At 41.6% G+C, this 24,933-nt stretch overlaps 2 pseudogenes; one reads left to right on the forward strand and one right to left on the reverse strand.

The window, feature by feature from the left end:
* The window catches only part of LOC127335847 (uncharacterized), a 28,335-nt pseudogene extending 9,110 nt beyond the window's left edge, over window positions 1–19,225 (forward strand).
* On the reverse strand, window positions 19,022–22,347 carry LOC127316522 (peptide chain release factor PrfB3, chloroplastic-like; annotated as a pseudogene).
* Between the last annotated feature and the right edge of the window lie 2,586 nt (window positions 22,348–24,933).

A 24,933-nucleotide genomic window follows, 5' to 3' on the forward strand; every position in this document is an offset into this window, starting at 1 on the left:
TGATTTGCAAATATTGTGCTAGCTTCTTGCAAAAGTCTTAATGAAACCTCTTTATTGTGAATGTGAGTAATTTGAGATGAGGGCATTTGTTGGGAAGTATATTAAATCATGCTCATGATTCATCCATCCCAACTATGCCTATCTAGCAATTTTATTGCATATCAATTCCTCAAGGCTCTCACGTGTGCAATACGGATGAAAGTGCAAATTTAGTTATTTCTTTTGGTATCCTCGTTTGTGATACTTGTTGCCTATCTCAATGCATCCCAACTATCTTCTATCCCTTGTTGATATTTGTGATGTATTTTAGATGTTTGTGGTTGAAGTTCATGAATGTACAATAAGATAAAATTGAGCCTTTGGCCATGCTATTAAGCAAAAATTCTTATTGTTATATTGCATGACTTCATTTTGGGATATCATACTATATTTCTTGAGTATCTATTTTGTGTGTGCATGTTTCTTTGTGGATAAATATCTTTGTCATATTGCTCACTTAGAGAAACTTATACACATAAGAGATGATACATCTCCATTTGATATCTTATTTATTTGTTGCATGTTGATTGGTCATGCTAAGCAATATAATTCATTGAAGACTATGATGATACTTTTTGCTCATCCTTGTAATAGTCTTATAATATGCTTTATCATGCCTTTCACATATCCTCTTGGTTGAGCCTTTTATTATGGTTCCTCTTACTTGTTGCTCAACCATTTGTTTGTTGCAAGTGTTAAGCTTAATTTTCTATCTATAATCTATTGCAAATGTTTGTGTTTTAAATGGTAATGAGGGAGTAAGGATTCCATGTTATGCATATTGTATTCAAATGCAACATTTTAATTTATGCATGTACCTTGGGGAGCTTCCTCATTCTATTTAAGGCACTATTTTGTGGTGATCATTAGAGTCCGATTCACTTGGTATCTTTTGTTTTGAATGATACTATGGGAGTGATGATTCCATGTTTGTGCACTTTATACTCCAATGCAAATTGTCTAGTTTTGTGCACAAACCTTGGGGAGCTTCCTCATATTATTTAGAGCAATCTTCTTGATCTTATCATAATATCTATCTTTCTTTTGGTATCTTCTTTGTGGTTCATTTGGTTGCTTGCTTCATTTGTTGAAGCTTCTTAACTTTGTTATCTTTTTGCAATATTTGATCCTATCTATGGTGTGATTCCTTCCGAATATTCGTTATTGGATACGTGCATTTGATTCCACTCAAATTATGAGAAATGCATACGCTATGGAGGAACTCTCACTATATTGGCCTTCTAAAATTTTCACCCATTTCGGCAATTGGTGCCAATGGGGGAGAAGTTTGGAGGGTTTAAGGGAATTTGGTTATGTCTTTGCTTTGTGCTTAAGCATGTGCCTTTATTGCATTGCATCTTGTTGCTTTGCATAGTTGAATATTTAGAGGAAACTCCACTAGGCTTTGAATGCCAATATATGCAATGAAAGTCAAGATCATTCACACATGCATATATTATGGGGGAGTTTGCTCTATATATTCAACTTGTTTGTTACTTAAATTCCTTACATAAACCCTCTCAAAGAGATTGTCATCAATTACCAAAATGGGGGAGATTGAAAGTGCATGGAGCCCCCATGTGTGGTTTTGGTAATTAATGACAATCCCTATGGTCTAATGTTTGCATTAAGTTATATTTGTAGGTGTTGTCCATAGGCAATTCTTGAACCATATGTTGGCTTCAAGGTTGCAATAAGAAGAAATTGATGAAGGATATCAAGTGTCAAGTATGTCTTGAAGATGAAGATGAAGTGATCCCTCAAGTTACTTCAAGACATCAACATGATGAAGAATGAAGAAATGAAGTGCAAGTTCAAGATGAGCCATCTCGAAGAGATCCTTTGCTTGAGTCTTGCCATCCATATGGTGATCATGGATATGTAAAGATGCGCCGAACAAGAAGCTCTCCCATGGTGGATTATGGGGGAGCAATCCACATGGTGGTCATGGTTATGTGAAGATGCGCCGAAGAAGAAGCTCTCCCATGGTGGATTATGGGGGAGCAATCCACAAGACTTCGTCAAGCAAGCACAAGCAAGAAAGGCGTTTCATCTTGTTGAGGTCAAGATCGTCGTCATCGAGCTCAAGTGGAATGCGCAAGTATAAGGTTTGCTCTTGATAGAATTTCTTTCTCAACGGTCTCATAGTGTAGTTGGAGACCGGTTTATAGTTTAGTTGCCGTACTATCAAGAGGTCTCTCGAGTAAGTAACTCGATCGTATCGTTCGAAGAGAGCTCAAACCTTTGCATCCTTGCATCATCTTTCTTGGTTGTTATTTGGACCTTATCCATGTGATGTTTTAGAGCTTGTGCTTATTCTCATGACAAGCTCTAGTTCATCGAAAACAGATTTCGCATAGATCACTTGTTGCGTTTTCGAGTTTGGTTCATCATCTTTCTTGGTTTTATTTGGATCTTATCCATGTTATGTTTTAGAGCTTGTGCTTATTCTCATGACAAGCTCTAGTTCATCGAAAATGGTTTTTTGCATGGGCAACTTGTTGCATTTTCAAGATTGGAGGTTTTACCGGTATGTCTTTTTTAGATAGGTCAAACCTTTCATCATTTGTTTCTATCCTCCCTTGTTAGACAATGATGGTTTCCTGCATGATCTTGTAGAGCTTGTTCCTAGCTTTAAAACAAGCCCAAGATCATGAAAATCGGAGTCCGGATGCTCAAGTTATGCCCGTTTCTGTTTGCTGTCTCTACGAGTTTTCAGGGGGGACGGAAAATCCGAGCCGGATTTTCCGGGCCGGATTTTTTTGCAAATATCCGGCCCCCAAAATCGGCTAAGGACTTTTGGCGATGTGGCTCAGTACTACCCTGGACATGGGCCGGACTTTTGGCCGGACATTTGCCCGGAATTTCTACTGGGCCGGATTTTTTGGTGGGGGCGGATTATCCGGCCCCAACTTAGGCCGGATTATCCGGCCCTCGAAAGTCTGCAACGACTCGATTTTCTTGGGTGGTATAAATACCCCCCTTCTTCCTCCTTGGGCTTTTGCTTCTTCTACTCTCTCTCTCATCCATTGTTGTTCTTGAGAAGCTTGCCCTTTCTCTCTATCCCTCCATGATTCTTGCCCCATTTTGAGGGAAAAGAGAGAGGAGATCTAGATCCACACTTTGACCAAACCAAATCATCTCTTTGTGAGTGAATCTTTGGGATCTAGATCTTGGAGAATTTTGTGTTCTCCTCTTTGTTCTTCCTCTCCTATTCCCCAATAGCTTTTGTAGCTTTGTTGGAATTTGAGAGAGAAGGACTTGAGCATCTTTGTGGTGTTCTTGCCATTGCATTTGGTGCATCGGTTTGAGTTCTCCATGGTGATTCGTGGTGGTGAAAGCAAGAATGTTGTTACTCTTGGGTTCTTGGAACCCTAGACGGATTCTACGCCTTTGTGTCGATTTGTTGGGAGCCTCCAATTAAGTTGTGGATGTGTGCCCCAATCTTTGTGTAAGGCCCGGTTTCCGCCTCGAAGGAAATCCCTTAGTGGAACCGTGACCTAGGCCTTTGTGGCGAGGGTCACCAGAGATTTAGGTGAGGCGCCTTCTTGGCGTTCGGTGTGTGGTGTGAGTACCGCATCTTGGGGTGAGGCCTTTGTGGCGTTGGTGTGCATCGAGCAACCACACCTCAAGGTGAGCCTCTTGTGGCGTTCGGGAACACTAAGCAACCGCACCTCTCCACCGGAGATTAGCACTCGCAAGAGTGTGAACTCCGGGATAAATCATCGTCTCCCGCATGCCTCGGTTATCTCTATACCCGAGCTCTTTACTTATGCACTTTACCTTGTGATAGCCATCGTGTTTGAAGTTATATATATCTTGATATCACATACTTGCTTGTATTGCTTAGCATAAGTTGTTGGTGCACATAGGTGAACCATTGCTTAGAATAAGTTGTTGGTGCACATAGGTGAACAATAGTATATAGGCTTTGGGCTTGACAAAGTAAACGCTAGTTTTATTCCGCATTTGTTAAGCCCATCTAGTAAAAGTTTTAAATCGCCTATTCACCCCCCCTCTAGGCGACATCCGTGTCCTTTCAATTGGCATCAGCATGTACGTTCGGCATTGGCCTCGGCGGTATCTCTGGTGTGTCAGTGATCGAATGAGGGGACGGGATTGACGGTGCATCCCGACGGTGACCTAGCAGTGGCGGCGAGCATAGTCGTTCTAACCATGCCGATATCGGCATCGGCATCGTTTGGAGGTTGTGGTGCTCGAATCAAGGTGGAATTTGTTACTTGTACGCCAAAAGTGATTTGAAACAAGTTTCGTGTTGAAGGTTAGGTAACGAAAGTTTGTAACTAAACCCAAATATACTAGCGCCATGGTGAGGTTCTTTTTGATAGAGCTATACGGTTGGGCAAACTTTTTTGACACTTTTTAGATAGGGTTCCTTGTTGTTACACGTATGGCATCATGTATGGCAAATTTGGGGTCATTTGGAGATGTTCGAAAAAATCACTTTGCTTACGCATGCCGTTTCGTCTCACTGAAACCAGCTTTTATAACAAGCTGATTTTTTCTACATTCTCTAAATGACCTCAAATTTCATACAGCTGATCTTCTATACATAGATAGATGGGATCCCTAGATAGATAGATTGTTTCGTTTTTTACATTTTTCGAACTTTTTATTTCCCTTTATAATACCCAATTGATTTTCAGGTCAAAACCTCGAAAAACAGCATTATGTATGGCATCATTTTCGCCCTAAATTTCAAATTTTGTGAAACTTTCCCTTTTAGATATTCCTTGTTGTTATAGATATGGTATCATGTATGTCAAATTTGGTTAGGTCTCACTGAAACCAGCTTTTGTAACAAGTTAGGTTTTTTCGACCTTCTCAAAAGGGATTTTTTTCTACCTTCTCTAAATGACCTCAAAATTCATACAGACGATCTTCTATACAAAGATAGGTAGATTTTTTGCGTGAAAAGTAATGGATAAAACAAATCGGTGATGGTTTATCATTTTTTTCGTGAAAATTAATGGTTACAACAAATAGGTGATGGTTTATCATTTTTTTCGTGAAAATTAATGGCTACAACAAATAGGTGATGATTTATCATTTTTTGCGTGAAAATTAATGGCTACAACAAATCGGTGATGGTTTATCATTTTTTGCGTGAAAAGTAATGGCTACAACAAATCGGTGATGGTTTATCATTTTTTGCGTGAAAAGTAATGCCTAAAAGAGTTGCGTGAAAATGAATACAGAAAACCGCCCTTTAGCATACTTAGAGAGTGGAAGGTAACCGCCGACAGAGAGAGAGAGGGGTTATCCTGCCCGTTAGATCATACGATCAACGGTCGGCAGGCACGATCCGCGTGACATGGGCTAGACCAATCAGGGCAATGTTGCACGTCTGCGAGAATTTGTGGAGGGAGAGGGCAAAACTGAGTAGTATCAAGAAACCAAGGGCACCTGTGTAATAAACAGACTAAGGGATTCAAATATGAGATTTAAAAAATGGAAAATGCGTGTTTTGTACAATGAAACCCATCTTGGCCTACCTCAAACTATTTGCAATACAAATATACATGAGTGTGAGAATTGTGGCCTCATTTAGACAAAGTATGTTTTGGGGAAATCTGTTTTGGGAAGGGCTTATTGTGGAAAACCATGCACCTTCATAGCTACTAGGTGATTTGAGAAGGCCTTTGAGAAGTGGCAATTTGTGGTACAACTTGATTTATCTATGACTTATCTATGTTTTGAGAACTGGCAATTTATGGTAAAGACTCCATGAGTATGTGCCACTATTTTTCGGAATTTTTTGCACATTAAATGACTCATTTAACAAGTTAATCCCATTCGTTGACTGTCTGTTGACCAGCCACTTGAGGGTAAAACTGAGCATATTGCACTAGCCAGTATTAGCACTCAAGGGAAAAACTGAGCACACAAAAAATGCTAGTATATGACTCGAGGTTATACCTGAGTATATGTAAATTTCCAGGGTTAGACTCGAGGACGCGTGTTGCGGTGCAGAAATGGAAGACGTGCAATTGTTGACGCGTAGACGCGGGTCGCGGTGCAGAAGTCGAAGACGTGCAATCGTGGACGCGTGTCGCATTGCAGAAGTCCAAGACGTGCAGACGTGCAGCGGTGGATGATGACCCACAAGTATAGGGGGTGTATCGTAGTATTTTCGATAAGTAAGAATGTCGATCCCAACGAGGAGCAGAAGGTGTTGACAAGCAGTTTCGATGAAGGATTCCCTGTAAATGCTCACAGACAAGTATTCAGGAGGTTTTGATGTAACAGTTGAATAAAGTACGAGTAAGTAAAGTGCGAGAGTAACAATTGCAGCGAGTGGCCCAATCCTTTTTAGCACAAAGGACAAGCCGGTTTGTTTACTTATAATGACCAAACGTTCTCGAGGACACACGGGATTTTAGTCTAGTGCTTTCGCTACATACGGCTAAATAATCTTCATTGTTATGATAAGTGTTGTGTGGGTGAACCTATGCTAATGTACCGCCCTTCCTAGGACTAATACATACTTGTGATTATACCCCTTGCAAGCATCCGCAACTACAAGAAAGTAATTAAGAATAAATCTAACCACAGCCTTAAACTCTGAGATCCTGCTATCCCTCCTGCATCGATATACCAACGGGGGTTTAGGTTTCTGTCACTCCGGCAACCCCGCAATTGGCAAACGAGTACAAGATGCATTCCCCTAGGCCCATAAAGGTGAAGTGTCATGTAGTCGACGTTCACATGACACCACTAGAAGAATAACACCACAACTTAAATATCATACCATTGAATATTACTCAACCATAGTTCACTACTAACATTTAGACTTCACCCATGTCCTCAAGAACTAAACGAACTACTCACGAGACATCATATGGAACATGATCAGAGGTGATATGATGATGAATAACAATCTGAACATAAACTTGGTTCAATGGTTTCACTCAATAGCATCAACAACAAGTAGAAATCGATACCGGGAGAGTTTCCCCTATCAAACAATCAAGATCAAACCCAAATTGCTACGGCGGTGACGGTGTCCAACGGTGGAGACGGCGGTGATGATGATGGAGATGATGATGATGGTGATGGAGATGATGTCCAGCTCGATGACGGTGACGATGGCGTCGATTTCCCCCTCCGGGAGGGAATTTCCCCGGCGGATCTCAGCCGCCGGAGAGCTCTTTTCTCTCTGGTGTTCTCCGCCCCGCAGAGGCGGCTGTAACTCTTCGCGAGGTACCCTCTGTGGCTTAGGTCTTTGGGACGAAGGGTTTCGCGAAGAAAAGGAGGCGAAAGGGGCTGTGGGGCCCCCACACCACAAGGTGGCGCGGCCAGGCCATGGGCCGCGCCGCCCTATGGTCTGGCCCCACCTTGGGCCTTCTCAGCTCCTCCTTCTGGCTTCCTTCGTCATCTTGAAAAATAGGATTTTGGTATAATTTCCTTCCACAGTTGATCTTCCGAAATATTGCGTTCTGACGGTGCTTTTTCCAGCAGAATCCTGGCTCCGGTGTTTGATCCTCCAATAATGATGAAACATGCAAAATAGATGAAATAACATAAGTATTGTGTCCCAATATGAAATATATCAATGAATAACAGCAAATTATGATATAAAATAGTGATGCAAATTGGACGTATCAACTCCCCCCAAGCGAAACTGAACTCAGTAAACAGGACCACATGTTTATGGAGTGAAGAGTCGATAAATAAAATACGGACAAGAAGCATCATATTCATTCACACAAGACATTCTAGTAAACAACTTCCTCATATAACTCAACTTGAAACAAGTATAAAGTAATCACAAATAAAGGTGCATAAGAAATCATAGTTGGTGATGGCAAACTTCGTTCTTGGTCAGAGAACAATTAACAGATTATACTTATCTCATTGAGCAGCGCTCTCATGTTAAAGTTTATAAGGCACAACTTGCATACTCAATCATAATGGTCTCCTCATGATCATTGATAACTTGCAAAGCTATATTCATTCAGATAAAACTTGTACTAAACAAGGAAGAATAAAAGACATGATAAAGCAAATCACAATATAATGGTTTGATCACGACTACTCAAATGCTTGCTTGAGATGGAGGGAAATAGGTTTACTGACTCAACATAAAGTAAAAGACAGGCCCTTCGCAGAGGGAAGCAGGGATTAAATCATGTGCTAGAGCTTTTTCAGTTTTGAAATCATATAAAGGGAATAAAAGTAACATTTTGAGAGGTGTTTGTTGTTGTCAACGACTGGTAGCGGGTACTCTAACCCCCTTGCCAAACAAACCTTCAAAGAGCGGCTCCCATATTATTTTCATTTTATGTGGCACTCCTTCCAACCTTTCTTTCACAAACCATGGCTAACCGAATCTTCGGGTGCCTGCCAACAATCTCATACCATGAAGGAGTGCCTTTTTATTTTAGTTTTATTATGATGATGACACTCCCCCCAACCTTTGCTTACACAAGCCATGGCTAACCGAATCTTCGGGTGCCGTCCATCAATCACATACCATGGAGGAGTGTCTATTTAGTTTAATTAATTTGGGACTGGGAATCCCATTGCCGGCTCTTTTTGCAAAATTATTGGATAAGCGGATGAAGCCACTAGTCCATTGGTGAAAGTTGCCCAACAAGATTGAAAGATAAAACACCACATACTTCCTCATGAGCTATAAAACATTGACACAAATAAGAGATACTAAGTTTTGAATTGTTTAAAGGTAGCACATGAAGTATTTACTTGGAATGGCGGAAAATACCATGTAGTAGGTAGGTATGGTGGACACAAACGGCATAGGTTTGGGCTAAGGTTTGGATGCACGAGAAGTATTCCCTCTCAGTACAGGTTTTTGGCTAGCAAGGTTAATTAGCAAGCATAAGAGTTGAAGGAAACAAACAAATATACATGTGATAGAAACAATCATGCATCTTCCTTGTAAGCACAAACAATTTTAACTTCAGAATAATAAGCTATGAGCTAACAAGAAAGAAAGACAATGAAACAACTACATGTATTTCTCTTTTCTACTTAAACCTCAAAGTGTTGTTGCTATTGACCAATGCTAAGTTTGCCAAAACCAAATAGATTTATTCAATGCTCCCAAAGTGATAACAATACTAACAACAAGGTGAATCATATAATAGAGATTGCAAACTAAAATAAGATGTGCAATATGTAAATGATAAGACTTCTCATTAATATTCCATAACGATAACTCACACCAAGGGATACATAGATAACCAACTAAAGGAGAGATACTTCCAAACTGCAACCTATCTTATATGATAACTTCCCTACTCATGATATGACACTACTTGACAATAAAAAGTAAAAGGTAGTGATAATGTGATACCGCGGCACTCCCCCAAGCTTGGAACAAACCAAGGGGATGCCAATACCGATGATGAATTACTCCTTTGGCGATGATGGTGATGAACTCCTCCCACGCTTCTTACAGATCTCCTTCAGCTTCAGTTTCTCAGCTTGGCAATTCTGCACTAAGACTCGAAGAGATTCATTGTTATCTGAAGTTGGCGATGATGACCTTGTGATGTGAATCGAGTGGTATTCCAGCATTCTTCGGAGACGGCAATTCTCCTCCTGGAGTATCTCCACTTCTCTTCTTAGAGCCCGATATTGATCACAAAACTCATCGGTAGTTCGTAGAGCTTCTTCCAACACAGGGAAGGAGTCGAGGCTAAGAGCGGGTGGTAAAGGTCCCTGCAAGTTATGAGAAAAAGAACGTCGAGTGTCAACAGATCCCACCAAGATTTGCTTGCTCCCAACGGCTTGCTGCTCTTGTCTTGATGGCACCCTCTTCACTTCTTCCTCCGAAAGCCCCTTGCCCTTGTTGTTGGAGGCCATGGTGCTTCTAGACCGAAAACAGATCCTGGCAGAAACAGCTCGAAACAAAACACATCGAGAAAACGATATACGGACCTCCAGGGGTCCGGGGGATTATATAGCAAAAATTTTCACGACAAAAGGAAAGTACCAGATCGAACCAGAGTCGGAAAGGGGCGACGAGGCGGCCAAACCATAGGTCGGCGCGGGCCCAGGTCAGGCTGCGCGGGCCTATGGTGGCACGCCCTCGTGCGTCTTTTCCACTCCGTTTCGATCTCGTAATTTTTCATATTTTCCAAAAACAGCAAAAATATTGTTCGGAAAGTAAATTGCGTACTTTTCATTACCAGTACTGTTACCTATTCAAAGTCGAGTTTTGGCGGCCTGTCAATTTGCCCTTTGATGAAAGCCTCCGGTGTTTCCACTCGAATAATATCAACATCAACATTATAGGAATCACCTGAGATATAATGCTTGAGTCTTTGTCCATTCACCACTTGCGTGGCATTGCCTTGGAGAGAGCTAATTTTGATTGCTCCTGAACGATACACCTCCTCGACAACATATGGTCCTTCCCATTTCGAGAGTAATTTCCCTGCAAAGAATCTGAGACGAGACCGATACAATAGGACTTTATTCCCAATATTAAATTCTCTTTTGATAATCTTTCTATCATGCCATTTTTTAACTTTCTCTTTAAAGAGTTTAGCATTTTCATAAGCTTCACTTCTCCATTCATCTAGAGAACTCAATTGCAACAACCTCTTATTACCGGTAAGTTTAGGATCTTTATTTAATTCTCTAACTGCCCAATAAGCTTTGTGCTCTAGTTCTAAAGGTAAATGACAAGCTTTCCCGTAAACCATTTTATAAGGTGACATTCCCATGGGATTTTTATAAGCAGTTCTATAAGCCCATAGTGCATCCTTCAATTTACTAGCCCAATTCTTTCTGGTTTTATTAACGGTCTTTCCCAAAATAGATTTAATCTCTCTATTTGATAATTCTACTTGACCACTAGTTTGAGGATGATAAGCGGAAGCAATTCTATGATTAATACCATACCTAGCAAGAGTTTTTCTAAAACCTCCATGAATAAAATGAGAACCTCCATCAGTTATAATATATCTAGGCACTCCAAATCTAGGAAAAATAATGTCTAAAAGCATTCTTAAAGAGGTCTCACCATCAGCACTTTTTGTAGGTATGGCTTCCACCCATTTAGTAACATAATCAACAGCAACAAGTATATGAGTGTTACCTTCTGAAGACGGAAAAGGCCCCATGAAGTCAAATCCCCAACAATCAAATGGTTCAATAACAAGAGTATAATTCATAGGCATTTCATTACGTCTGGAGATATTACCAACCCTTTGGCATTCATCACAAGATAAAATAAACTTTCTCGCATCCTTGAAGAGAGTTGGCCAATAAAAACCTGATTGTAGAACCTTTTGCGCGGTTCTTTCTCCGGCGTGATGTCCTCCATAAGCACTACCATGACATTTACTCAATATCTCTTGTTGTTCATATTCGGGAACACATCTTCGCATAATACCATCCACTCCTTCTTTATATAAGTGTGGGTCATCCCAGAAATAATGCCTCAAGTCATAAAAGAATTTCCTCCTTTGCTGAGCTGAAAAAGTTGGAGGCAAGTACTTGGAAACAATAAAGTTAGCATAATCAGCATACCAAGGACTGTCTCGCGAGCTCACCTTTATTACAGCCAATTGTTCATTTGGAAAACTATCATTAACAGGAACAGGATCATAAGCAATATTTTCCAATCTAGACAAATTATCAAAGAACAGGATTATCAGCACCTTTCCTATCTACAATATGTAAATCAAATTCTTGCAAAAGAAGTACCCATCTAATAAGCCTCGGCTTAGCATCTTTCTTTGTCATAAGGTATCTAATTGCAGCATGATCAGTATGAATCGTAACTTTTGAATCAACAATATAAGATCTAAATTTATCACAAGCAAAGACTACAGCTAATAATTCTTTTTCAGTTGTAGCATAATTTCTTTGAGCAGCATCAAGAGTTTTACTAGCATAATGAATAACATTCAGTTTTTTATCTACTCGCTATCCAAGAACAGCGCCTACAGCAAAATCGCTAGCATCACACATAATTTTAAAAGGCAAATTCCAATCAGGAGGTTCAACTACAGGAGCAGTTGTTAAGGCTTTCTTTAGAGTTTCAAAAGCTTCTTTACAATCATCATCAAAAACAAAAGGTACGTCTTTTTGAAGAAGATTAGTAAGAGGCTTTGAAATCTTGGAGAAATCTTTAATAAATCTCCTATAAAACCCAGCATGACCAAGAACACTACGAATACCTTTAACATCCCTCGGATAGGGCATCTTCTCAATTGCTTCAACTTTAGCTCTATCAACTTCAATACCTCTCTCAGAAATTTTATGTCCCAATACAATTCCTTCATTAACCATAAAGTGGCATTTTTCCCAATTAAGAACAAGGTTAGTTTCTTCACATCTCTGCAAAACTTTATCAAGGTTTCGCAAGCAACTATCAAAAGAATTCCCATAGACGAAAAAATCATCCATGAATACCTCTACAATACTCTCGCAAAAACCATGAAAAATAGCAGACATGCATCTTTGAAAAGTAGCAGGAGCATTACATAAACCAAAAGGCATGCGCCTATAAGCATAAGTTCCATAAGGACAAGTAAAAGTGGTTTTCTCTTGATCTTTAGTTTTAACAGCAATTTGTGAAAACCCAGAATAACCATCAAGAAAGCAAAAATGAGTATTTTTAGACAATCTTTCTAGCATTTGATCAATAAATGGTAAAGGGTAATGATCTTTCTTAGTAACTTTATTAACTTTTCGAAAATCAATGCACATTCTATACCCTACAACTACTCTTTGAGGGATGAGCTCATCATTATCATTAGGCACCACAGTCATTCCTCCTTTCTTGGGAACGCAATGCACAGGACTAACCCATCTACTATCAGCAATAGGATATATAATACCAGCTTCAAGAAGTCTTAATACCTCATTCCTTACCACTTCCTTCATCTTCGGAATTAGACGACGCTGAGGTTCAACAACAGGCTTCACATCATCTTCCATATTAATAGCATGTTGGCAAATAGAAGGAGAAATCCCCTTCAAATCATCAAGAGTGTAGCCAATAGCTCCCCGGTGTTTCTTCAATATTTCCAATAACCTTTCTTCTTCAAACTCTGAAAGCTTAGAACTAATAATAACAGGATATATTTTCTTATCATCAATATGAGCATATTTAAGATTATCAGGCAAAGGCTTTAAATCAAAAACAGGATCTTCCTTTGGTGGCGGTGTTGTACCCAGATCTTCCACTGGTAAATCATGCTTAAGAATAGGTTGGCGAAGAAAAATTTCCTCAAGCTCATCTCTTTCTTTCCTAAAAACTTGATCCTCCAATAATGATGAAACATGCAAAATAGATGAAATAACATAAGTATTGTGTCCCAATATGAAATATATCAATGAATAACAGCAAGTTATGATATAAAATAGTGATGCAAATTGGACGTATCAGTGGACGCGTAGGACGAGGGTCGCATTAACCACCCCTCGCCTTTATAGACGCCTCCTCCCACTATCTCTGTCACTCTCACTCGCCCACGCAACGCCGCCTCTCTCACGTCCCATCATCTTCTCCAAAGCAAAAAACCCTCTCCCACTCCCTCTCCTCTGCCGGCGAGATGGACAAGGAGAATGCCAATCCCATCGTCGACGGCGCCATCGGCTCCAAGCGCGACGCCTCCCTCTTCGACGCCGTCCCCTCAACGGACGTCGCCGCCGCCGCCGGTGCATCAGAGGCTGCTGCCGCCGGTGGCGGTCAGATCCCGCCGGGATTTGACCCCTATGAGCCGGTGCCGTACGTCCCGCCCCCGAACCCCTACGACACCTTCCTGGAGGACCCATGGAACGAGGTAACTACGGTTTGCTTCCTTTTTTGTCCCCCATTTCTTTTTGAACCATATTTTTGCTGGTGTAGATGGATCTGTAGATGGATGAGTATTGGGCTAATATTTGCGCCGATTTTATTCCATTTTATTTTGATCACTTCTTGATTTCTTTTAAGATTTGGGGTTCGGCCGTTCGGTTAATTTATGCAAGTAATAATTGGATCTCAATGAGTCAATTTATGCAAGTAATCATGGGATCTCAATCAGTTATTTTATGCACTAATCAAAAGATATCAACCGTTTAATTTTGCAAATAATCTGGAATGTGTTCAAGTTCAGATCTGGAATCTGTTTCTTTGCCTATGATGAATCGTTGGGCACAAATTTTTACAGGGAGGTTTCAGCGAACCATTGCTATGTACAAATCTGTTGTGCATGAGTTTTGGTTCGCTAACACCTTCCCTGTAGATATATAATCATGCCCACTCTAACTGAGGCTGGCTCTGTTTTTCCTAACTTTGTTATCATGCACGTTCGTCATCGTTGCAACTCATTCACTCATAGTTTCTGTTTGATATGGATCAGCTGTCTTGCAGCGACGTCGGCAGCGACGAGGAGGAGGAGGACGTCAAGACTCGCCAGGTGCTGCGGAGGCTGCATGTCGGCCAGTACATCTCCTACTTCGCCAAGGGTGTCTACAGGTGCCCCTTCTGCACTAAGAGACTCGGCGGCACGGACTTCAACTGCCTCGTCACGCATGCCGAGAACATCAGCAACACCTTCCCCAAGGTCGGCACGACGGTGAACGTCTACTCCTTCCGCGCCAAGCACATGGCGCTCGGCATGCACCTCCGCAGCATGCAGCGGGTGGAGATCTCCGTCGGGCGCATGCCTCCGCTCAAGCCCAAGGCTCCCAAGGGGAGCAGCAACAACAAGTGGAGGGAGAGCCAGATGGGGTAGGCGGAGTCCTGGACGTGTGCTGCTGCTGCCTCCCATTTTGTTGTTGGGATCCCTTTGTTGTTAGTTAGGGATCCCTTGTTGTTATGTTGTTAGTATGATGGTGCTGTGAAGAACCTCGAACCTGTTACTATGTTGGCTGCTGTGTATGCAGCTTATTATCTATCCCTATTCTACTATATTTGTTGGCTCTACTTTGTTTTCTCGATTTACTATGACTGTGAATTTATCGTACATTACCCTGGAGATTTGCTTCTAGATTTAACTACATACATATGGACCAGAGGGAGTACTAGATTTGCTGCCATATTGGGCAACAACGAGGCCAAAAGACACAAATAATTGAAGAAATACAGAAATGCAAGCTTCTCTAGATTTGATACTATTTTGGTGAAAAGGGCAGAGAGAAAGAGGGGAAAAAGGTGCTCTTAATAATGCCAATTTGGGGCCGAGAGAGACAGAACCCAGCTCCTGCTCACGTGCAACCAAACGCGGTCTCGTCCTGTCCCACGCGGTCCCTTTCTACCAGCCCCACGCGACGCGGCCCCACACGACGCGGCCCCACACGTGACAGAACGGTCAACTAAACGGGAATCCTGCCGTCTGAGCTGCTTCTGCGGGTTTCAAACAAGGGCTTGAGGAAAACTGAGGAAAAACTAAGGAGCTGGAGAAAACTGAGTACAACTAAGTAGCCAGGGGCAGGAAAATAGAAATCTCCTTTATTAAACATGAGTGCATTGATTACAGATCAACGAGTTGTACTTATATAATATTAGTACAAGCAAAAGAAGCTACCAAAATATACTACATCCGTTTCAAGGAATAAAGCGTTCTCGTTTTACGTGTTTTTTGTTTGACTAATTACTTCAAATAGATAAAGATTGTTTGTATGAAATTAGCATAATTAAAAAGTGCTTTTCAATATAAATCTAACGATACTAATTACATATAATATAATTAAGATTTTGTTGCTCAATTTTTATGGTTAAAGTTCGTCTTGAAATACGCGTGGGCCTTATTCCTTGAAACGGAGGTAGTACTACCTAAGGAGCTAGACTACAGATGTTCAGGCCAGGCATACATACTTGATACTACAAGTCAGCTTTCCGATCTTTTTAACCACTAAAATCTGCAATGACATCTTCGTAGCTGTATGTCTCTAAAATAGCACCCACTATGTTGACTAACAGATTATTGGCAAGATAATCATCCCTTTTTCTTTTCAAAACAATACCGATCCTTAATTGTCTTCCCCATAACTGTTAAAATTTGTAAAACTGAAAACAAATTCAGAGAACAGCTATTACCACTCAGTATGAATTATTATTACAAAGAACAGTCCTTATTGCTAACTAGGGATTTGAGAAAAAAGAAAGTACCAGTACATAGAAATTGGGGAAGATCATCGGCTTGATTCAGCAGTTGGTCGCGGCAGCACCGCCTGGAAGGAGCGCCGTGCACGTGCGGCCGGGAATGTGTGCGTGACTGCGGGCTGGCGGGCTGCAGTGATGGGCGGCGGTCCGGTGCTTCTGGGGGCGGTGCTGCTGCTGCCGTGCCGCCCTGCTTCGCCTCCACCTACTTCCCCCGATTGCCCTTCTCAATTCCTCCGCCTTGCTCTGACTCGTGCTTTTCTTGGTCTAGCGAGAATGAGTTTCCCGAGTCAACGAGGCAGAGGCGTGGACGTTCTGGTCATTTGGTGGGCTGCAGTTGGGCTGGACATGGGATGCATGATACTACCTGGTTTTTTTCGGCCCAAAACCTGGACGGGCCATGGCCCGGTTCGGCCCCTACATAGCTCCGCCAGTGCACATGACCAGTTAACAATCTCGTCTGCCTAACATGAACCCGACACATTACGTCACACACACGTGACCGTATGATCACGCCACACGTACAAGAATTGCTCGTACAAAACAATGCGGGCCATACGGGCCACTACAGGACTGCATGTACATGTCAGATTTAATAATTTTACGATCGTGCCCTACTTACGAAGATATGAAAATATCTCCACCGTCCTTATTTTTTTACACGGACAAAGTTTTGCCAAGAGGGGGAGTACCAGAGCAGAAGTGACGAACTGAATTGTAGTCGGTTCTTTTGGCACGCGATGATGGACGGGATTCAGACCAAATGCTCCCAAATTTTCAGGACCTCACCTCTAGGGTATGACTGTATGAGCCAGCCCAAATATAACTTTAATTTCTCTCAATCTCTCTAAAGCGGTTTTTTTGGAACCTGGGTAGTGCGGAATCCGGTTAAACTTACCTAGAAGTTACATAGTTGCTCCGACCCCTAAATTATAGAAATTACTGTGCGAATGAGTTTCCCTTCATACTATTCATTTGAAACTTGTTATTTTTCCCCAAGCTACATATTTTTAAATTTTGGTATAAAAAATTGCACGCACATACATACGTGCATCTTGTACATGCAAAAAACTTATTTAAATTTTTTGGGGTGAGGGGGCGAAAATACGTAATTCTGACCCACACAGTGAAATAGGTTCCGGAGTACCCGGATTCCACCACGTATTTCTATGATGTCTTCTATGTCTTGAAATTTAGAATCTTGCAGAGGTAGACAATTTACAGAATACCCTTACGGAATGACGTGTAGCAAATCAAAACAATTACAGCCCTTGAATCACGGGAGGAGATTAGATTCGCACCAACCAACCACTTCCACCTAATCCCGTAAGTTTCTTTCCGTAGAAACAGTCCGTACGTTAGCATTTCCGCCATGACTGTCATCCATGCGGTGTGCAAAGAAAGATGGGTTGAACGGTTTCCACTTATTTCTCTTTTTTTTTGTACTAGCTGGGAAGTGCGAAACTGTGGATTGCATTTGAAAAAAGAAATGAACTAATTAAACAAGGAACATCCGGATTGCACGGTTTCAAGGGTTCATGCTTTTGCCTACCCCTATTTATCGATTTAATATAGCCTGCAATTTATGAGTGAGTTACTATGTAGTTTGTTTGTGCAATTTTCTGGAATCTCACTTCTCTTGCTAGCTACACATACATATACACTGAAGTGGGCCTTTGAGTCAAACTCTGTGACACACATAGGCACTACACCCACATAGCCCAAACTATTCAACACTTACTCCCCAGATGAGCGATAATTTATCATCCTTATCTTGTTACATGCCAGCATATACTCTTTAATTCTTAAACCCTTTGCTAGACAATCAACAATTTGTTTCCCATATGTTACATGCTTAACCTTAAGGTGTCTTCATCAAGACGCTCTTTGATGAAGCAAATTGATGGACACTTATAGATCTGTGGCCAAGCCTTCTGTTAAAAGTGGTGAAGCCGTTCTGTTCTGGTCTGATGAATGGGGACTTGATGGCTCTTCTGTTCCATTAAGACAGAGGTTTGCTAGGCTGTTTTCCTATGCTAAAGATGAAAAGATTTCAGTTAGAGATATGGTTATGCTTAATGATAGATCTGAGGAGTACACTTGCCTCTTTCATCTCGAGCACATGAAGAATTTCTATTGCTTCAGAATTAGTTGGATGATCTGGACATGATGGATGTGGGGCATGATGATTGAACATGCTCATGTGGGAAACAAGCCACATCAGTATTATAATTCTTTATATGATCATAACCAGGTTGAACCACAATTTAAGTGGATATGGTAGAAGAAATGTATTATGAAAATCAAGATGTTTGCATGGTTACTCTTAAATGGCAGACTTAATTAACACTAAGGATTTGCTTCAGAGAAGGCATTGGCAGGTCACAAATAGGAGATCGCGGCAGCACAGCTTGCGGCCAACACCGGCACCCTGAAGGAGATCGCGAGGTCACTGATGACTATCTCGGTGATGGTATGTGAAGCCGTCAGGTTCAGGGGCGGCGGCGGCGTGCTCACGCACGTGACGTGCAACCCTGCCCAGCGAGGGGTGCTGCCGGCGCACATGGTAGAACAGGTGAAGAACTGGAGGAAACTGTCGGTATACTGGCTCGAGGCCATTCTCTACGGACAGCCGTTCAAGCCGCCCATCGAGGCCGACGGCAGCCAACAGTACGACTACATCCCCAGCACCTGCTTGCTCCGGCCAAAATCAACTGCCAGGACCACGCCATGATGGCCCTCGGCGTCGCGCTGAACCGGCAGGAGGGAATGCAAAACAAGCATCAGGATGCGATCGACAAGCATTGGAGAGCCGTGCTCGCCCACGCTCGCAAGCTTGACAGGGAAAGAGCATCCACATCCAGCAGATGAATGGCAACAACCGGCCCGTAAGAACATGATCTTTGCTATACCTGATATATCTTGCCTTTCTTTTGGCTTGAAATGTGATCCATGTTACAGAAGTTATCCTCTGGTGATGTGCTATATCTGTATCAGCAAAAAATGGATTTACAGAACTTGTGGATTATATTATGGCGTGTCAATGTACCATCACCCATGTCTTGTAATAATACGACCTCTGATGAATGGTTCGATGTCGCCTTCCAGGACCGAGTTGAGGTCTGACAGTTGGATGCCTGTGTTTAGATCATGTACCAATTCTTGGGGGCCAAACGTATATCGTCTTGTCTCGCGGTAGTATCTTTCCTCTACAGCCTGTTTCTTGATCATCTTCGTGCCCGACGCTCCTAATTCTGTTGTTATAACGAGGAGTTTTGCTTTCAACCTGCTCATGGCTTTTAGCTTGTTTGCAAAATAGCTTCTTTCACCTGTGGAGAAACCACTCCAGTACATTTAGCCTGCCGCTATATGTGGATTTATACTTGCATCAACATTCGATATTTATTTCCAGTACCTGAGCTTTCGGCAGTAACTCCACTTGGTATGTGTTGAACTCTAACAGTAGCACTATTTCTTCGATTTCGTTTTGCACATTCATCAAGAGAAGGAGAAATCTCCAGATCATTGTCATCCAAGTGAAAATTAAGTGGTCTATCCAAGAAGAGAGGGATTATATCGACTCTAGCCGAAATTGCCTGGAAGCTTTGGTAGGTTTAGAGTTAGCCATTCTGATATAAAGGGTCAGGTAATGATCATGATAAAAAAATGTCATTCTGATAGTATCAAGCATCACAAGGAAAAAATCATGGTAAAAAGGACACTCTAATGTAAAACAGCACAAGGAGAAGGTTATGCCAAAAATTGCACACACATTTGGGCCTCCAGACCATCATACCATAGTTTCTCCATAAACGTAAATACAAAGGATTTGAATTCGGGAGTTAATATTGAAGAATCCGGAGCCCTAAGGCCACAAATGGGACTTTACAGAGTGTAAATTATGTGTGCCGATTTAGACCAACGTAACTGGGTGTAAGAAAATGCTGATTTCTGAATCAATATCTTGATAAAGTAATTTTAAATTGAGTTGAAAAAAGTTGGAATGAAGCCATGTCCTATCTTGCTCCAGTTCTTAAGGTCTTTTACTAAGTATCTGGGCGTAATTGGTATCTTCACGATATTAATATATTCCCTTTATCGAAAAAAAGGTGGCAGTTCTATATTTGGTAAGTCGCTGGCTGGCACAGTTATATTCAGTAACTGCACACAATTAAGCTCTGCTGGAATGATTTTTGAAAGTAGGGTTTTGTTGATATAAGCTTTGTGTTTAATCGCTTGGACTGAAAAACATGCTAAAGATTTGTAACAAATAGGAATAGATAATGTAATCACCTCCTCCGTGCCATATGTGTCAATGGAAGAATTGATCATTCTGTGCATTCCTTTTTCTCCAGAAAGAATTCCAAACATGTACTCTGATTCAATTTCCATTGCTGCATACTGGATATGACCACTTATTGATGCGATCTTCTCAACCAGTCCTTCTTTGCAACCTTGCCTCCGTGCCCAACATGTATACATGTCAAATAGCTTCTCTGCCCATAGCTGAAATCAGAAAACGTAACAAGATTTCAAAAAGGTGGGGATGATCAAAGTTGATGAAAGTACTACGGATAAAGCACTACTATATTATATCATTGAAGTGATGACAACTATATGGACTAAGATTTGGAAGAAATATTTATAGTGGCTATCCTTTAGATTGGTTCCTTTACTCCACCTGTTTTAAGGTATCATCATTCTTGTCTTAATATCATGTTACACAAATTCAATTAATTGACAAATTAATGAAAACTGACTTGGGTAGAAGCATTATTCAAAGTACTAAAGTAGTCTTATACTCTTATTCTACCATCATCAGGCTCTGAACACTATTTAACTTATCCAATGTCACTACAATCAACTGACCTCTGAAGCAACACCCTCTGATCCAGCAGTGACAATGACACAAGCTCCTTCCTTGTCATAGAGACCCTTAAGAAGCTTGTACATCTCGTAACGATCTAGAAATTCACTAGCATCCAAAGAGATATTGTATGCTTGCTTAAATAGCTCTCCATTTATGACATCCATCCCTGCTAGTTGACTTATCAACTTAGCCTCTTCAGCCTGCACATTGTATCTAATGAGCATCCGCGACAAAACATGCTAAATTCTAATCCAGCATTTCCACAGTTCAGAATCAAAGCACATAAAGTAAGGACACTCTAATTTATAATTCCTAATTGTTTAGTCCATCTTCCGTTTCTGAAGCATGGTCCTTGTGCCGTTTGTTAAGCATGGTCCTTGTGCCGGAACCAGCATGCTACACAAAGAGTATTTCCTTGTTCAAATTTGGGACAAAGCAAAACAGTTCACCGAACTCACATTACGCATCTAAGCAAGCACCTTATATAGAAGGTCTTTGAGATGATCAACCGCTCTGATGGCATCGGAGAGAGCAGAGAGCGCCTCATGTGACTTGGCTGGATTGTCCCACAAGCTGCGGCTTTGCAATACTTCTTCGTGTTTGATCCTCTGTGCTTCCTCCCACTTCAATGCGTTGGATGCAGTCATCTCGACCGGATAACTACATCTTCGATCCTCCTTTTCCAGGAGTACAGACCTTGATATAAACAACAAACAGATGTCAGCGTAAGATGTTGAAATCTGGCTCGTATATTTGGCACATTTAGCTTGTACATTTGGCCAAATAGAACTGTACATTAAGGAGTAAGGACTGATTGTAATCAGGAAAATTCTAGGACCATATAATCGTCAATACATTAATCTTCGCAGTAAAAAAATTTAGACTTTTGTTGATATAAAAAGGTACCCCGGGCTCGAAAAATCAAACATTTTTATAAAAAGGTTTGTTACTAGCAGCAGAACCACTACCACTGTTACGACGAGTCATCTACAAAAGCCAAGGTGACTAGGCTAGACGGATCATCACAAGATTTCGAGGCATTTCACTTATCCTCACATTACTCTTTACAATAAAAAAGAAACTGCAATGGCGAACGTACCGAGCTCTTTGTAGGTGGTGGCGCTGTCACCACGGCCGTCTGCGGGGAGGGCCGCCGGGAGAGAGAGGCGGCCAGCGCGGGAGCGGGTGGCGGACGCCCGCGAGGAAGCTGCCGGCCCCGCCGGCGGCGAGGCCGCCGTGGCCATGGGCGTGAGAATGCGAGCGGTGGCCGGGTGGGGATGACGCGCGTTTGTGATTTCAGAGAGGGGTGACCGGGGCGGTGTGTGCGGCGGAAGAAGGTGTAGCCTGGCGTGGTGTGGCTCACACGCGCCTCATCCTACGGCCAATCGGCTCACCCCAGGGCATAGCCCAAGTTTTTCGTGCTCAAACTAAAAGCCACGTCAACATGGCCATTTCCTATGATGTATGTGCATACCGCATTACCGTCACAACACAAGCCACTGATTTTTTTTGGCATGGGATATTTCATTGAATTTGCTGGCATAACTATAATTTTGATAAAATGCCACATTTTTTCGCGAGAAAACGCAAAATCTTTGTGTTCGGTGCATTCATAGAAAGAGAGGTAGAGGTCCAAAAAAAAAAAAAAGAACTCTGTAACAGGTGACACCCTAGTCACCAATGTAACACTAGGAAGTAGGAACTAGGCTTGGTCTGCAGATATCCCTCGGACCTTTCATGCCATCATTGACCCCTCAATTTGATAGACAACTTTTGGTTGCTTATTGCAAAGACTGTTGCTTTTCAATACTTTTTTATCCATCAAACCATAAGCATGAATGCATGATCATGTAAGAGGTCACATTCCGTGTCACGGTGAACTTGTGGTGAATGGCCAGCTCCTACTACTCAACAAAATCTTCTCCAACTAAGGGCAGTCGGGCAGATGATCAGATCCAGCAGAGGACCTCGTGCCACAAGGTGCGTGAGAACGAACAACCAGTGAGCAAGTGGGACGTGGTTTCGTCACACTGATAGCATATAAAACACATAAGAGCATTGGGAAGGCACGTCTAGCTATCCGTTCACAAGCCTAGTATCGGTTTTGACAAGCAAAACCAACGAAGCACAAGACATAAACAGGTTAGGACCGCCTTCACCAAGGTCATGTGGCCAACCTTAGATATCATTCTGGATTTCCAAGTAAGAAACAGGTCCCCGAGTGGGAAGGTTGAGATAGATGCACTTGTCATCAGTGTTGAAATACCTCTAGGTTGAGGTGAACATCGCTAATCTACAAGCTTCACAAATCTAATATAATGTGGTGCAACATGTAAGAAAGTATTACTGTGAAGCTTCTCCTCATAACACCATCTATATTCTGAACATTATCAAATTTTGGTATCCTCATCAACACCATAACATGCATATTCCCTTGTGTGCCCTATGGTTTTGCCTCTCTCTTCACCACCGCTTCTCCTCCCTATTATTTACATTTTTTCATCCTTGCAAACCCTAACATATATCTTCATTAAGTAAGGATGGCAATACACAATCATATGCGAACACACATGCGAAGAAAATATCATTCTTACTTCCGGGATCATCGGTAAGTACATAACTTTATCACACTCGATTTGCTGGACAACCAATCGAAGAAGAAGAACATCAATCATAAAACACATGCGTGGAATGCTAAATAGGAACAATGAAACAAAAGCACACCATTCACACATCGACCGAGGGGATTTGAGATTTTTAGGTGTAATAGATTTACATTGTCACTCTAGCACGTTAAAAACCAGAGTATTTGTCATCATCATTAGGCAGCATGAACACACAAACTCTAGTGATTCACCTAACTAGTTTTTTTTTTTTGCCTGTGTGGATCACACATACTCTAGTGATTCACTTAACTAGTTTTTTTTGGCATGTGTGCATTCTGGATGTCTAGACTTGCTCTATATGTTATTTTTTGAAAAGGCTAGGTGTAATTAGTATCATCTTAATATTAATACATTGCATTTATCGGAAAAAAACTAGGAAAGAGAATAGAAGTGCACACCCTTAGATACTGCTAAAATAGGCTTCTCTTGTACCTTGTTTCAAAAAACTCGGCCCATGAGGTGCTTTTCATGTGCAATAATAATAATTCGCTCATTCTATTCCAACCACAAGGCTTCTCGGCCATCAAAATGCCGCTGAAAAAAAAAGTGTTTTATGGTACAACCTCCAAATGGACGCAAGGAGTCTTAATGTTGTCAGCAGTAAAAAATAGTCTTTATTAAGAGAGCTTTCAAGCAACGCAGTTTGCACTTTTCTTCATCACAGTTTTCCCGTAACATGCCCCCTCTGATTTTTTTTGTGTGTATTGCCCAATTCCCAATTTGATATGCGATGTGTAGTATGGTCAATCATGGATTGGCGCTTGTCTGATCTATTTTCTGTTGTTGGATGAGACTGTTGCAGCCTGATGTCCTACTTATTGAAAGTCTTGTCTAAAAAGTAGCTACTCTCCAATCCATATTAAGTAACGTTGATTTCACTATCGAAAAAAGTAACGTTGATTTAGTAGAACAACTTTGTATTAAATCAGCGGCACTTGCTGTGCATGAAGGGATTATACTATTTTTAAAAAAAATCAGTACAAATGCAAAGGGAAGGGCCTCCGACTTCATTTTGGAATTTCTGAGAGGGAGGATTCAATCAAAAGAAACGAAGAAAGAGAAACTGTAGATTGAACTGTAGATTAGAGAGGTCCATCATCAGCCCAACAACTCAAGTCATGGACTAGTACTGTAGCCCAACAAATGCGTTAGTTAAGCAATCAGCCACGTTCTCCAAAGGTAGAGGCAAACGGACCCACTCTGGGCCGCCGGCGGCGACACCCACCACCAGGACGCAGGACGGAAGGTCCGCCACGGATCGACCG

Source organism: Lolium perenne, chromosome 1, assembly GCF_019359855.2.
Source record: "Lolium perenne isolate Kyuss_39 chromosome 1, Kyuss_2.0, whole genome shotgun sequence".
Classification (NCBI taxonomy): Eukaryota; Viridiplantae; Streptophyta; class Magnoliopsida; order Poales; family Poaceae; genus Lolium; species Lolium perenne.